General features: G+C 38.9%; 1 pseudogene; it reads right to left on the bottom strand.

The window, feature by feature from the left end:
- Positions 1-10,478: 10,478 nt before the first annotated feature.
- Positions 10,479-11,569, bottom strand: LOC129081070 (SIN3-HDAC complex-associated factor-like; annotated as a pseudogene).
- Between the last annotated feature and the right edge of the window lie 1,508 nt (positions 11,570-13,077).

Raw genomic sequence — 13,077 nt, 5'->3', positions numbered from 1 at the left:
ATCATAGCAGTTCAATGAATGTATTTAAAAAGGCCTACTTTGCTCAAACTGAAGTCAGTTCCTTTTAGGCCACAATCTGATCAATAGAACTTTTGTAAAACATGTTTGTGGGAGCAGTAGAAATGGGGGTTTGGGATTTGAGTCATCAAGTATTTGATAAAAGACAAGTAGTAGGTAGATTAAGAAGGGAGGGAAAGACCTTCCGGGAATGATAGCCATATATTCAAAGGTAGGGAGACATGAATCAGTGTTATTTCCTTAGGAAAAGTAACATTGTATGGCTGGACTTAGTGACCTCCCTGATACAAAGGAAACCTAATTAGTTAATGTTGATGCACTTGAAAATGTTGGGAAATGCCCCATCTGGTTTCAGGGAACTGTAGTCTCACAGACAGGCAAGAGGTCCCCGAGGCCAGAGCTAATCAAGGAGACCTTGGGAGAACAGGCCACTAAGGACACGGAACCTGTCCCCCTGTGCCCCTGCCTCCCTCACATCACCCTGCTTGGCCCTGTAATGGTTGGTTAGTCAATGACGGGTGAGATTCCTCATGAGAAGGGACAACCTAAGCCAGACATGGCCGGTATGGGCAGCAGACAAGGACTTGGGGGGACACAGACAAAGGGCAAAAAGGTCTGCACCCCTTCGCTCTGATTGGACATGGCCAGAGTCCTTATTCTATCTGAAAGAAGTCTCCTTATCTCTTGGTGGCTCTGCCCTGCCTGCCTGGCTCAGGCTTGAAACAATACTAAAGGCAGGTACAGCACTAAACTGGATCAGGTGGTTCCCTGGGACAATCAGGCCTAGAAGTAATTTCCTCTAAGCATCTTTTGTTCTTCCCTCAAAAGTGATGATAACTGGCTCATACTGGGAAGAAGATTTACGTTATTCACAGACTTGAGGCAGATCTCTTGTGTTCCTTCAATTGTTACCTATGATCTCTATTTGTTTTCTGTAAACATAGCCTTTTGACATTAATGAGCTTTGCATCCATACCCCTGTGCATAAGGTTCTCAAGAAAAGCCTTTGGACATGGGGGTTCGGGGCCTTCCCCACTAGAGAGAAGTAGCCATGTCCCCTCTCCTGGCAGAGAAGTGTTTGTGATGACTCGTGTTTATTCCCCACATCCGTGACAACCCCAGAATAGGCTCTGCGGGATTCAGAATCCTGCTCCCTCCTCCGCTGGCTCTGGACAATAACCTTCAGATCTGGGAGCCCCGCTTTCCCCACAATGCATTGCTCCCAATGACATGAAAGAATCACATATTTATTAGTATTACTTATCGGACTAATTATAGTCCAGATTAGTATTACTTATCAGACAAATCATAGGTTCTTCACCTAAAATTGGCCTGTGGACTCATGCTAGGTGATTTTTTGCCTTTTTTTTTTTTCAGTTCCTAAAGCTCTCTATAATTATTATCTTAAAATAGCAAAATTATTTGTTCCAAAAAATATTATTTGATAGCACTCTAAACATTTTATACAGAGCAAAGTAACTCAATTTACAAGTAGTGCTTTAAAGAAGAAACTGGGCTCTACCTCCAGAGGTGGGGGAAGACTATAAGTGTTCACGCTAATAGATGACTATGCTGGTAAAAAGTATCTGCCATGAAGCTAATGAAATACAATTAATGTAAGGTTTAAATTAGAATGGGACATAGAACAATTTTAATCACTCTTGGGGGCTTTGGAATTACATTTCAAAAATTAATCTCTCAATAAATGGAAAATAAGAATATCTTGCTTTTCTTCCCTTTTCCTCCACTGTGCTCTTCTGTGAGGATCAACTTATGCTGCTGTGGGTCAGCCAATCCAGCCCAACTTCCTTCAGCTGGACTATCTAATCGTTGATAAAGTGCATCTCTTACACAATTTTCGTTGCTAAGAAAATCTTCTGATGGTCCCTTAAGTGGACACTTGTTTTGTATTGGCCATTGCAAAGTTCTTAGTATTGGGAAAGCAAAAGTAAAAGAGATTACAGTTACTTATTCAAAGACTGGAATATTATTTCTTCTGAGAAAAATAGCTGGAAGCACCCAAATTATCTTTACCTTTTTTTCTCAGCCTCTTCCTTCCTCATGGGGTTGGTCAAGATTAAGAAAAATAAGCAAGAGAACCACCAACAGTGGCTAAATAGGAAACAGATCACTATTTAAGATTGTTTACCTGTTTTTGTAATATACAGTCAGGAAATCTATTCTGTCGGTCTCAAAAACAATATAATTATTTTGAAAATTGAAGATGACATAACTTTTTTAGGATTTTGCAAATGTAATAAAATAGAGAATGTATGTAGAGAGAGATTCCACCTTGATTTTCAATTAGCTAAGCCAAACAGGATAAACATGACCCATCACAATAAGTTTTACAACTTCAGTCATTATTGATCTACTTTGGGGATAATTTCTGTTCTTATAGTTGGGATAAATAAACATGGCATAAAATGTGGAAATAATATTGACAAAAGTGGTAATGGATAGTTGAAAAACAACTTTTTTTTTAAAGATTTTTTATTCTTACTCCTTTTTTCCCTCACCTCAAGAACCAGAAGTATTTTTCTTTGCTCACCATGCAAATGTTTTAAATGAGCAAACAAATATCTTAGTCCTGGCTAAAGTAGACTATGCTGCTGATTCATATCTTCACCCACACCAACACAGGTGCTGTGCTGAATAAGTAGCATAAAGAGACAAACCTACCTGCTACCTAAACCAGGCATGAGTCTCTTCTAAGCACATCTCTCATGAGTGTCTATATCACTCACATATAAGGTCATCTTTATACATAAGAGTGATCCAAAACACTGTGTATAATTTCTTACTTATCCTTTGACAGGTAAGAGCACTTCTTAAATATAGAATTCCTGCATTGTCCATGTGAACTGATAGTGCCCTATTTACTTTATTCATCAGTAGTGGTCCTGGTTTGATCTTCACTTAGATATGGCAGCGCCACCAGGAGCAACGTGTTTCAGCAGGGAGCCACCAGCTTCTGGTAAGAATTATTAGTTCTCTAGTCTTCCAGAGAACAAGAGATCTCATTGAATTGGCTGTGAAGCAGGATCATCTTCTGCTTCTTGTTAGTATGCATCTTGACGACTTCTCAGAATGACCTCTGGGTGGTGATGGGTATAGTCAGAATATTCTCAGATGGGGCTTTCCTCATTGGTTTGAAATATTAAAGGTGATGTTACCTGGGACAAATGAAATGATGCTATGAGGAAACAATTAGACAAATCTAGAATGGAGGACAAAAACCCTCCTAGCCTTTGTCTCTTCAAAAAGTTAAGTCTATGGGGGGAGTGTACTAGCTTCAAAGAGACTAAAGAAACATGATCAAATGTGATACATGAACCTTGGATGGAATCATGGTTTGAAAAAAATTTGTAAAGCTATTAAAAATATTTCATGGAGAATCATAAAGATTTAATATGGATTGGATATTAGATATTAGGGAATTACTGGTTTTTTAAAGATGTGATAATAGTAATATTGAGAGTATTCTTATCTTTAGGAGATGAATACTAGAGTATTTATCCTTATTTTTAGGAGAAGAATGCCAGAGTATTTAAGGACAGAGTGACATGAGGTCTGCATATGGTTCAGTAAAAACAAATTAAAACTATACACATACATATCCATAAAGAGAGAAAGCAAATATGGCAAAATGTTGAATACAGGTGTTCTTTGAACTCTTATTTGTTATAGTAAAATGTTGGAGGGTGGAATGACATGTGACCTGTATACTCCAAACTAATAAAACAGGGCATTTCAGTAATGTGTCTATTCAAAAAAGTTTTTTTGAATGCCTACCGTGTGCTAAGCACTATAATTAAATTTGGGTATTTATATTGGTGAAAAAAATAATATGGTACCTTTTGTGGGTACTATGCTTCATCATCCTAACACTCTTTTAAGACTGAAGGACTTATCCTCCCAACTTTTGAGAAGGTTGTGCACTGATAGTCAGCCCTCTTTAGTATTAACCTTAGTTAAACAAAGTTTCTTTACCCAAAGTCATGCCCCTCCTAAGGCCAACCTGCAACAAATGACTGGTTGATGTGGTATTGTTAAGACCTGACTCCCTCACCTCAACAAGTGACAACTCCCTCAGCTCAACTTCAGAACTTGTCACAGGGTTGGCTGAAGCCTGGTTGTGACTCTACTACAGCTCCCTTTGTCTTTATGCCCAATCTTGCTTCCATCTCTTTTCTCCACAGGTCCTGAGACCATCTACCTTTAAACACCTAAGTATAATGACTTGGCCAGTTGGTGTCAGTCAGCTTTTCATCAGCCAATCCAGTACTGGCACAATGGATTCACAAACACAAAAGACATGATAGCAAGGAAAAAGGCTATACATGGACCCAACAGTGTTATCTCCCACTCATCTGAGTTAATCTAACTAATATTATTAGTTAGATTAGCTAATAACCAGAAACCATTGCTGAGAGCCATTACTGCACTCTTCCTTTTTTAAATTTTTTTTATTTATTTCTTTTAATAGAGAGAGGGGAAAGGAAATTGAAAGAGAGGGAGAGAAGCATCAATGTGTGAGAGACACATTGATCAGTTGCGTCTCACATGCCCTCAACTGAGGACCTAGACCACAACCCAGGCATGTGCCCTGACCAGGTATCAAACCAACGACCTTTCAGTTCGCAGATCGGTGCTCAATCCACTGTGCCACACCAGCCAGGGCTGCGCTCTACCCTGAAGACACCAAATAGCCACTTGGTGGAAAAGTAACCATATTGGACTCCTTCCTCTCTGGATTTGGCAGTCATTCATTTTAACATGAATAGTTACATATTCTGTGGATTTGCCTTTCCTGCCTGCAGAGTTTTGGCTACCAGGACAATCCAGGGGCTTATATTATATTTGATACACCAATGTGGCATCCCACTTATTATTTCATTCAACCAAGGAGCCTACATTATAGCAAAAGAGATGCAGCAGTAGACACATGACAATGGAACCCATTGGACATATCACATGGCATAACACCCAGAAGCTATTGGCCTTATAAGCAGTGGAACAACCTGTTGAAAGCTTGGATGAACTGCCAGCGTGGAGATGATACCCTGTGAGGACAAAGTGCTACCCTCCAGGATGTGGTAATACTTTAAATCAATCGCCATTTTATGGTGCTATATCCCCAATAGGAGAATACTTGAGCAGTATCCAAGGCATGGAAGCCAGAGTGTCCCTATTTATCACCAGCGCATCTGGGGAATTTATGCTTTTCATCCTCACAACTGTAAATCAAGTTTAAAGGTCTTGATTCCCAAAGGAGGAACATTTCTACCCAGGAACATAGCAAGAATCTTCATTGAGCTTTAAGCTACACCACTTTGCAGGCACTTTGGGCCCCTCCTGCCAAAGACCAACAAGCCAAAAAAAAAAAAAAAAAAAAAAAAGTCCTGGTGTGCCTAATTGACTCTTATCATCAAGAGGCAATAGAACTACTGTTACACAATAGAGGCATGGAGACATATGCTTTCCTCACAGATAACCAACTTGAGCATCTTTTATTACTGTTGTGTGCAATTCTGATGGCAAACAAGACAAATGAAGCATGTGCAGCTTAAATAATTTGAGAGTATGATTCACACCACTTGATAAGCCACCTAAACCTTTGAAGGTTCTAACTGGCAGTGAAGAGAAACTAGAATAGAAAAGGAGGAGGGAAAGGATGAATAAAAATTGTAGTCTCAAGACCAGCAGGAGAACAGGGGGTCGAGGTTCACCTTTTATCTTCCTTGTATAAGTTTCCCCGAAGAAAAGCAGCATCCTGAAGGAGCTACTCCAAGGATTCATGTGAAAAAAGTGGATCTGAGTGGCACAAGGCATGGACCATCCTGGATGCTATACTGTTCTGCCTAGATTATAGCTGTGAACCCGCTTAGGGATTGCATCAGCTACTGAGAGGTGCTTTGTTCAAAATCAGGCTCCTTCTGGGCAGCCAATGTCCACTGACTGATGTCCATTCCTCCTTTCTTTTGCTGAACAGGTGGTGATTGGAGTACTCCCTAGTGAAATCCCTAAGCTAATCTCCACCTCAGACTCAACTTCTCAGGAAATCTTATCTGTGACAGTCTGTCCAGTGAAGATGACAGTTCACAGAAAGAGATACTAAACAAGTAAAATGAATTTGTGATTTGTACTCTGAAGGAAATGAGCAAGATGCAGGGATAGCGAATAACTGGGAAGGCGTACTTATAGAGGAGGTGACATTTAGGCAAGAATTTTACAACAGAAGTCAGCCATGAGACGAGCATGCAGGAGAGTATGTTTCAGAAAGAGAAACAACTTAGTTAAAAAGCTCTTCCCACAGAGCTTTACATGTTGAAGTACCATCCAAAGCTTTAGAGCCTTTTAACAACTTTATTTCAAATATTATTGGGGACCTTTTGGATTTTTAAGCAAGAGAGTAATATGCTATGATTTGCATTTCTTTTTATTGTTGTTCAGTTACAGTTGTCCCCATTTTTCCCCTGTTGCTCTCCCCTGCCATGCCCATTCCCTGCTCCTGCAATCAATCCCCACCCTGTTGTCCATTATCATGGGTCCTTGACTAGACCCTTCCCCTTCTTTCCCCCATTATCCCTCTCCCTGCTACCCGCTCATCACTGTCAGTTTCTTCCTCATGTCTCTGATTCTATTTTGTTCATTTGTTTTGTTCATTAGGTTCCACTTACAGGTGAAATCATATGGTATTTGTCTTTCACCACCAGGCTTATTTCACTTAGCATAATACTCTCCAGTTCCATCCATGCTGTCATGAAGGGTAGGAGCTCCTTCTTTCTTTCTGCTGTGTAGTATTCTATTCCATTGTGTAAATGTACCAGTTTTTTGATCCACTCACTTACTGATGGGCACTTAGGCTCTTTCCAGCACTTGACTATTGTAAATAATGCTGTTATGACCATTAGGGTGCATAGGTTCTTTTGAAGTGGTGATTCAGGATTCTTAGGGTATAGTCCCAACAGTAGGATAATGGGATCAAAAGGCAGCTCCATCTTTAGTTTTTGAGGAAATTCCATACTGTTTTCTACAGTGGCTGCACCAGTCTGAATTCCCACCAATAGTACACCAGGGTTCGCATTTCCCCACATCCTCACCAGCACTTGTTTGGTTGCTGATTCATTAATGATGGCCATTCTGACTGGTGTGAAGTGGTATCTCATTGTGGTTTTAATTTGCATCTCTCCTATTGCTAGTGATGTTGAGCATTCTTTCATATGTCTATGTGTCCTCTGTATGTCTTCCTTGGAGAAATGCCTGTTCAGGTCCTTTCCCTAGTTTTTAATTGTATTGTTTGTCTTCCTGGCATTGAGTCATATGAGTTCTTTATATATGTTAAGAGATCAAACTGTTGTCCTAGGTATCATTGGCAAATATGTTTTCCACGGCAGTTGGTTGGCTTTTCATTTTGCTGATGTTTTCTTTAGCCCTGCAGGAGCATTTTAATTTGATGCAGTCCTATTTGTTTAATCTTTTCTTTAGATCCCTTGCCATAGGAGATATATCAGTGAAGATACTGCTGCATGGCATATCTCACATTTTACTGCCTATGTTTCCCTCTAACAGGAGTGTCCACACTGTAGCCCACAGGCTGCATGAGACCCAGAACGTCTGAATGCTGCCCAACACAAAATCATAAATTTACTTAAAACATTATGAGATTTTGTTGTGTGTGAGTATGTGTCACAGTGTATTTAATGTGTGGCACAGACAACTTTCTTCTTTAGTGTGGTCCAGAGACACCAAAAGGTTGGACACTGCTGCTAGGCTTTTTATGGTGCCATGACTTATATTTAAGTCTATTTTTAAAGTATATTTTTTAAGTTTATTTTATTGGTTATATATAACAGCTGTCCCATTTATTCTCCCCTTTATTCCCCTCCGCCCTGCACCGCCCCCCGAAACATTCCTCCCCACCCTTGGTTCATGTCTATGGGTTATACATATAAGTTCTTCATCTTCTCCATTTTTTATACTATTCTTAACTCCCCCTGTCTATTTTGTACCTACAATTTATGCTTCTTATTCCCTGTACCATTTCCCCCATTCTCCCCTCTCCCCCTCCCTGCTGATAACCCTCCATGTGATCTTCATTTCTGTGATTTTTGTTCCTGTTTTAGTTGTTTGCTTAGTTTGTTTTTGCCTTTGTTTTTGTTTTTTAGGCTCAGTTGTTCATAGCTGTGTGTTTGTTGTCATTTTACTGTTCATAGTTTTTGACCTTCTTCTTTTCTTAAGATAAGTCCCTTTAACATTTCATATAATAAGGCCTTGGTGATGATGAACTCCTTTAACTTGACCTTATCTGGGAAGCACTTCATCTGCCCTTCCATTCTAAATGATAGCTTTGCTGGATAGAGTAATCTTGGATGTAGGTCCTTGCCTTTCATGACTTTGAATACTTGTTGCCAGCCCCTTCTTGCCTGCAAGGTTTTGAGAAATCAGCTGATAGTCATATGAGAACTCCTTGGTAGGTAACTGTCTCCTCTTCTCTTGCTGCTTTTAAGATTCTCTTCTTAGCTTTAATTTTGGGTAATGTAATTATGGTGTGCCTTGGTGTGTGCTTCCTTAGGTCCAACTTCCTTGGGACTCTCCAAGCATCCTGAATCTCCTGGAAGTCTATTTCCTTGGCCAGACTGGGAAAGTTCTCCTTCATTATTTGTTCAAATAAGTTTTCAATTTCTTGCTCTTCCTCTTCTCCTTCTGGCACCCCTATGATTTCGATGTTGGAACATTTCAAGTTGTCCCAGAGGTTGCTAATCCTCTCCTAATTTTTTTGAATTCTTATTTTTTCATTCTGTTCTGGTTGAATGTTTCTCTCCTTCTTCTGCTCCCAATTGTTGATTTGAGTCCTGGTTTCCTTCCCTTCACTGTTGGTCCCCTCTAAATTCTTCTTTATTTCACTTTGCATAGCCTTCACTTTTTCCTCCATTTTGTGACCATACTCAACCAATTCTGTGAACAGCCAGATTACCAGTGTTTTGAGCTGTGCCTCTGGTAGGTTGGCTATCTGTTCATTGCCTAGTCCTATTTTTGGGGCTTTGATCTGTTCTTTTATTTGGGCCATTTTTCTTTGTCTCAGTGTACCTGTCTTGATTTTTAACTTATACATTTTTAGGCTTATGTTAGATAGTCTTGCATTTGTAATTTTGTCATAGGTTCTACAAATGTTAGGGATGGCCTGAAAGTTACATTACCTACAAATAAATAATATGTAGACAAAGCTGGCTTATCACAAACATTAGATGTTGGAAGACAATGGAGTAATATCTTCAAAATGATAGGGGGGAAGTATATGTTAATCTAGAATTCTCTATCCAGTTAAACTAGCATTCAAAGGTGAAGATAAAATAAGCACATTAAACATTTGTTTCTAATAAGATTAAGTTTATTCAATAACCTAGTAAAAGTTTTAATTATAAGTATTCAACAGTATAAAAAGTACAAAACAGATTTGTAGATTTCTAATGTAGTAATAATAACTGCATGACCACTTACAATACATCGTACAGGCAAAGAAAGGTAGAAGAGGTAAAAGAAGGCTGTGGTTGAGGTCTAGTAATAAATAAATACAGAAGTAGAGATGATCCATATTATAGTATATTCTACCACCAATACTGCACCCAAAATGAACCCAAAAAACCATTTCAAAATAACTTAGGAGGAAGATGATAATGGCTAGGACTCTTGTAATACATCTTAAGGGTTGTGGGAGAGCCAACCCAACTCACTACCTAGTCTGTGCATATAATTGATGGCTTGTGGTTTCTTCCAAAGGCATATAAAATTATAAGTTTAGATTAAATACTGTAAAACTGCAGTTTGGTCATAAAAAGTGGTTCACTCCTTATCGCTATTTATACTATCCAATTTTTAAAATCCAGCTCTAAAAATAAGTACTGAGTCATATTATTGTAAGATAGGCAAGCGCTCCTTCTTCATTGTGAGAAGTCTGAACTGCTAATATTTTTCTTAACCCGCACAACTCTGCGGGTTTCAGAGCCCTGCTCCCACCTCAGCAGGCCCCAGCCGGTTTCCCTCAGGTTTCAGGAAGAGCTGCGCTCTCTGCAGCAAGCCCCCTATAGCCCCTGCACGGTGCAACAATTTCTGTCACCTGTAATTCTCCTAGTTTCATTCATTAAAAGGGGATTTAAAAAAAAAAATTAAAGAGCACTTTACAGCAGTATTCAGTTTTTCTATGAAATACTCAGTATCTTAAACAATATGTACACATCTTTTTTTTTTTTTTTCTTTCTTAGTAAGCTAGACACTGGCTTCAGAATGTGTGGAACTTGTGGAACTGGAGGAAAATAACCCATTCAAAGCTATTCTAGAAATTGTCTTTTGACAGAATAACAGGTATCCAAGTTAAAAATAAGAGTGTTATTTTGTTGCTGGGTTTTTTCCCCCCTAAAATTTAAATGGTTTTTGTTCCCTTTCTACATGAACTTCATTTACCACTCCTGAGTGGAGATCGGCAGAGGCTCTGGCCCCTGCTCCTCCTGCTTCTAAGCAGCTGCTTTCTTATTACTGCAACAAGGCTTCAATACATATTTGTCAATGAGGACTTCCCCAGAATGGCCTTTATAGATAACCCCTCAACATGTTTTATGTTTTTTCCCAGTACGTGAGATCTAAAAAGAAAAAAAAAAACAACAAAAAACGATATTGTGTCAGAGTCAGAAGCCATCTCTGTATCTGAGCCATCATCTGACCAGTTACTATCACAAAGAGATTGAGCTGGGGAGGTACTTCCAGTGGCATCAGAATTATGACCTTTAAATTACTTCTGCAGTTTGCTGATCTGGATGCTTTCTTATCCCATTCCAAATAGAGTTTTACCTTTCTTTGGTTTCAGTGTAGTCTTTTATTTTTATTTTATTGGTTACGAGAGAGAGAATCATCAATTTTTAAAACAATCCTCACCCGAGGGCATGCTTATTGATTTTAGAGAGTGGGAAAGGGAGGAAGGAGGTGGAGAGAGGGAGAGAGACATCAGTGTGAGAGAGAAACATGGCTCAGTTGCTTCTCCTATGTGCCCTAACCAAGGATCGAATCTGAACATGGGTATGTACCTATATTGGGAATCGAACCCATGACCCTTTGGTTACTGGATGACACTCCAACCAACTGAGACATAGTGGCCAGGGTAAGAAAGATCAATTTGTTGTTCCACTTACGTATGCATTCATTGGCTGATTCTTGTATGTGCCCTGACCAGGGATGAACCCACAACCTTGGCATATTGGTACAATACTCTAATCAGCTGAGCTACCCAGCCAGGCTAAATGTAGTCCTTGGACTGGGTCCTGCTGCATGATTCCAGGTTTGTTTTTTTTCACCCTGTTTGCAATTTCTTCCATCTTTTCACAAGCAGGACACAGGAGTTACAGATGTCTCCTGAATGACTCTCATGAAACCCAAAACAGGACTCATAGCATTTACTATCAGTGAATTGAAAGCTGGAGGACTTAGCTGTGCAAATACAGCAGCCCTCTATACTTCAGTACATATTTGACATTTGAAAGCCAAACATCTTTTCTTCTGGACAACAGTCTTCCAAAAGCAGCTGGTCCACATGCAATAATGTTCCTGAGGTGCTGAGTACATGCCAGGCCAACTACCCCTCCAATTGCTGCCTCCTTCTCAACTACCTTGTCTACAAAGATTGTCTTCCACAGTTTTCAAAATAAAGACATTTTAAACCAAGACTAAGAGAATTTCCTTCCTACTGACCCTTGCAAAATAAGAGATACAAACCTAGCAGGGAAAGTGAAAATACAAGAATCAATGGTGAGCAGTTAGTAGACACATTGGTAAATCTAAGTAAACATTGACTATTTAAAAAAACAACAACACTAATTTTTAGCCCTGGCTGGTGTGACTCACTGGATTGAGTGCTGGCCTGCGTACCCAAGGGTTACCGTTCAAAACCCAGTCAGGGCACATGCCTTGTGCCCAGGTCCCCAGTAGGGGGCGTGCAGGAGACAACCACACAATATTTACCTCTCTCCCTCCTTTCCCCTCTGTCTAAAAAATAAATAAATATAGCAAAATTTGAAAAAACTCACTAATTTTTAGAAGAGAAACACAAGGTGAAACTAGGATATTGTGTAACAATCAGTTGAAGATTAAAGTCAAGATTCAGAGTTAAAATATTCTAAGATCGTTATTATGTTGAATATACAATGTTAAAATTTTTCAACTGTAACTTTTAATATTTTTTAAGAAAAACGTCTTAAGCAGATATGCAAAAAAGAAAGAAAGTGAATAGTGAGAATGAAGGACAGAAAAAATTAAAAAAGCAAAATAAGTTTAACTGGTTATACACATAAAATTGTCCTTGTTCCAGTATGGAAAATTGGGCACTAATTTATTATTTGTACCAATGTACCAAACCACTGACTATAAAATACCACCTCTGCCACTGTTGTCCCTAACAATAAATTATTATGCCTATGAAGGAAACTTTATGAGAGCTATTATTCTTCATGCCTATAAAATTCTAGGAGAGATAGATATTAAAATGTTAGGGGAAATCTCATATACTTGGGGCTTTCATACCCATGAGTCAATTATCAATAACTATTTGCACAAAACTCTGTTTTCTGTTTTCTGTTTAATAAAAAATCAAAATCACAGGCCCTATCATTAGGTAGATTACAATCTGATTAGGGAGAAGCAAGCTATATACATCCATCTGAGAATAAACTGCAGGATAGAAGAGAACCTTGGATTGTAGCGCCTTGGATTATATAAATATTACAATTCAGTGCAAGTGGAGTGCTTTCCAACCAGGATATCTCCAGAGACTTTAACTGAATACATGAAATTTAATCTGGGCTTTAAGAGAGGTAGAGTTTCAATAGATAAACTGGGAATAAGAATGAGCAAAAGCACTAAAATATCCAAAGGTTTTGGAATAAAAAAAAGAAGACATTTTTAAGAAAGAAGGACAAGCATTGTGTGAAATACTGAAAGAAATCATTGAATGAATCATAACACAGATTGAAGTCCTCACAAGAAAGACATAATTTTAAAGGACCCATGGTA

The sequence above is a fragment of the Pteronotus mesoamericanus genome, unplaced genomic scaffold, assembly GCF_021234165.1.
Source record: "Pteronotus mesoamericanus isolate MK-2021 breed Mesoamerican mustached bat unplaced genomic scaffold, CSHL_Meso_final contig_94, whole genome shotgun sequence".
Lineage (NCBI taxonomy): Eukaryota > Metazoa > Chordata > Mammalia > Chiroptera > Mormoopidae > Pteronotus > Pteronotus mesoamericanus.
This window is presented reverse-complemented; position numbering and strand designations above follow the sequence as displayed.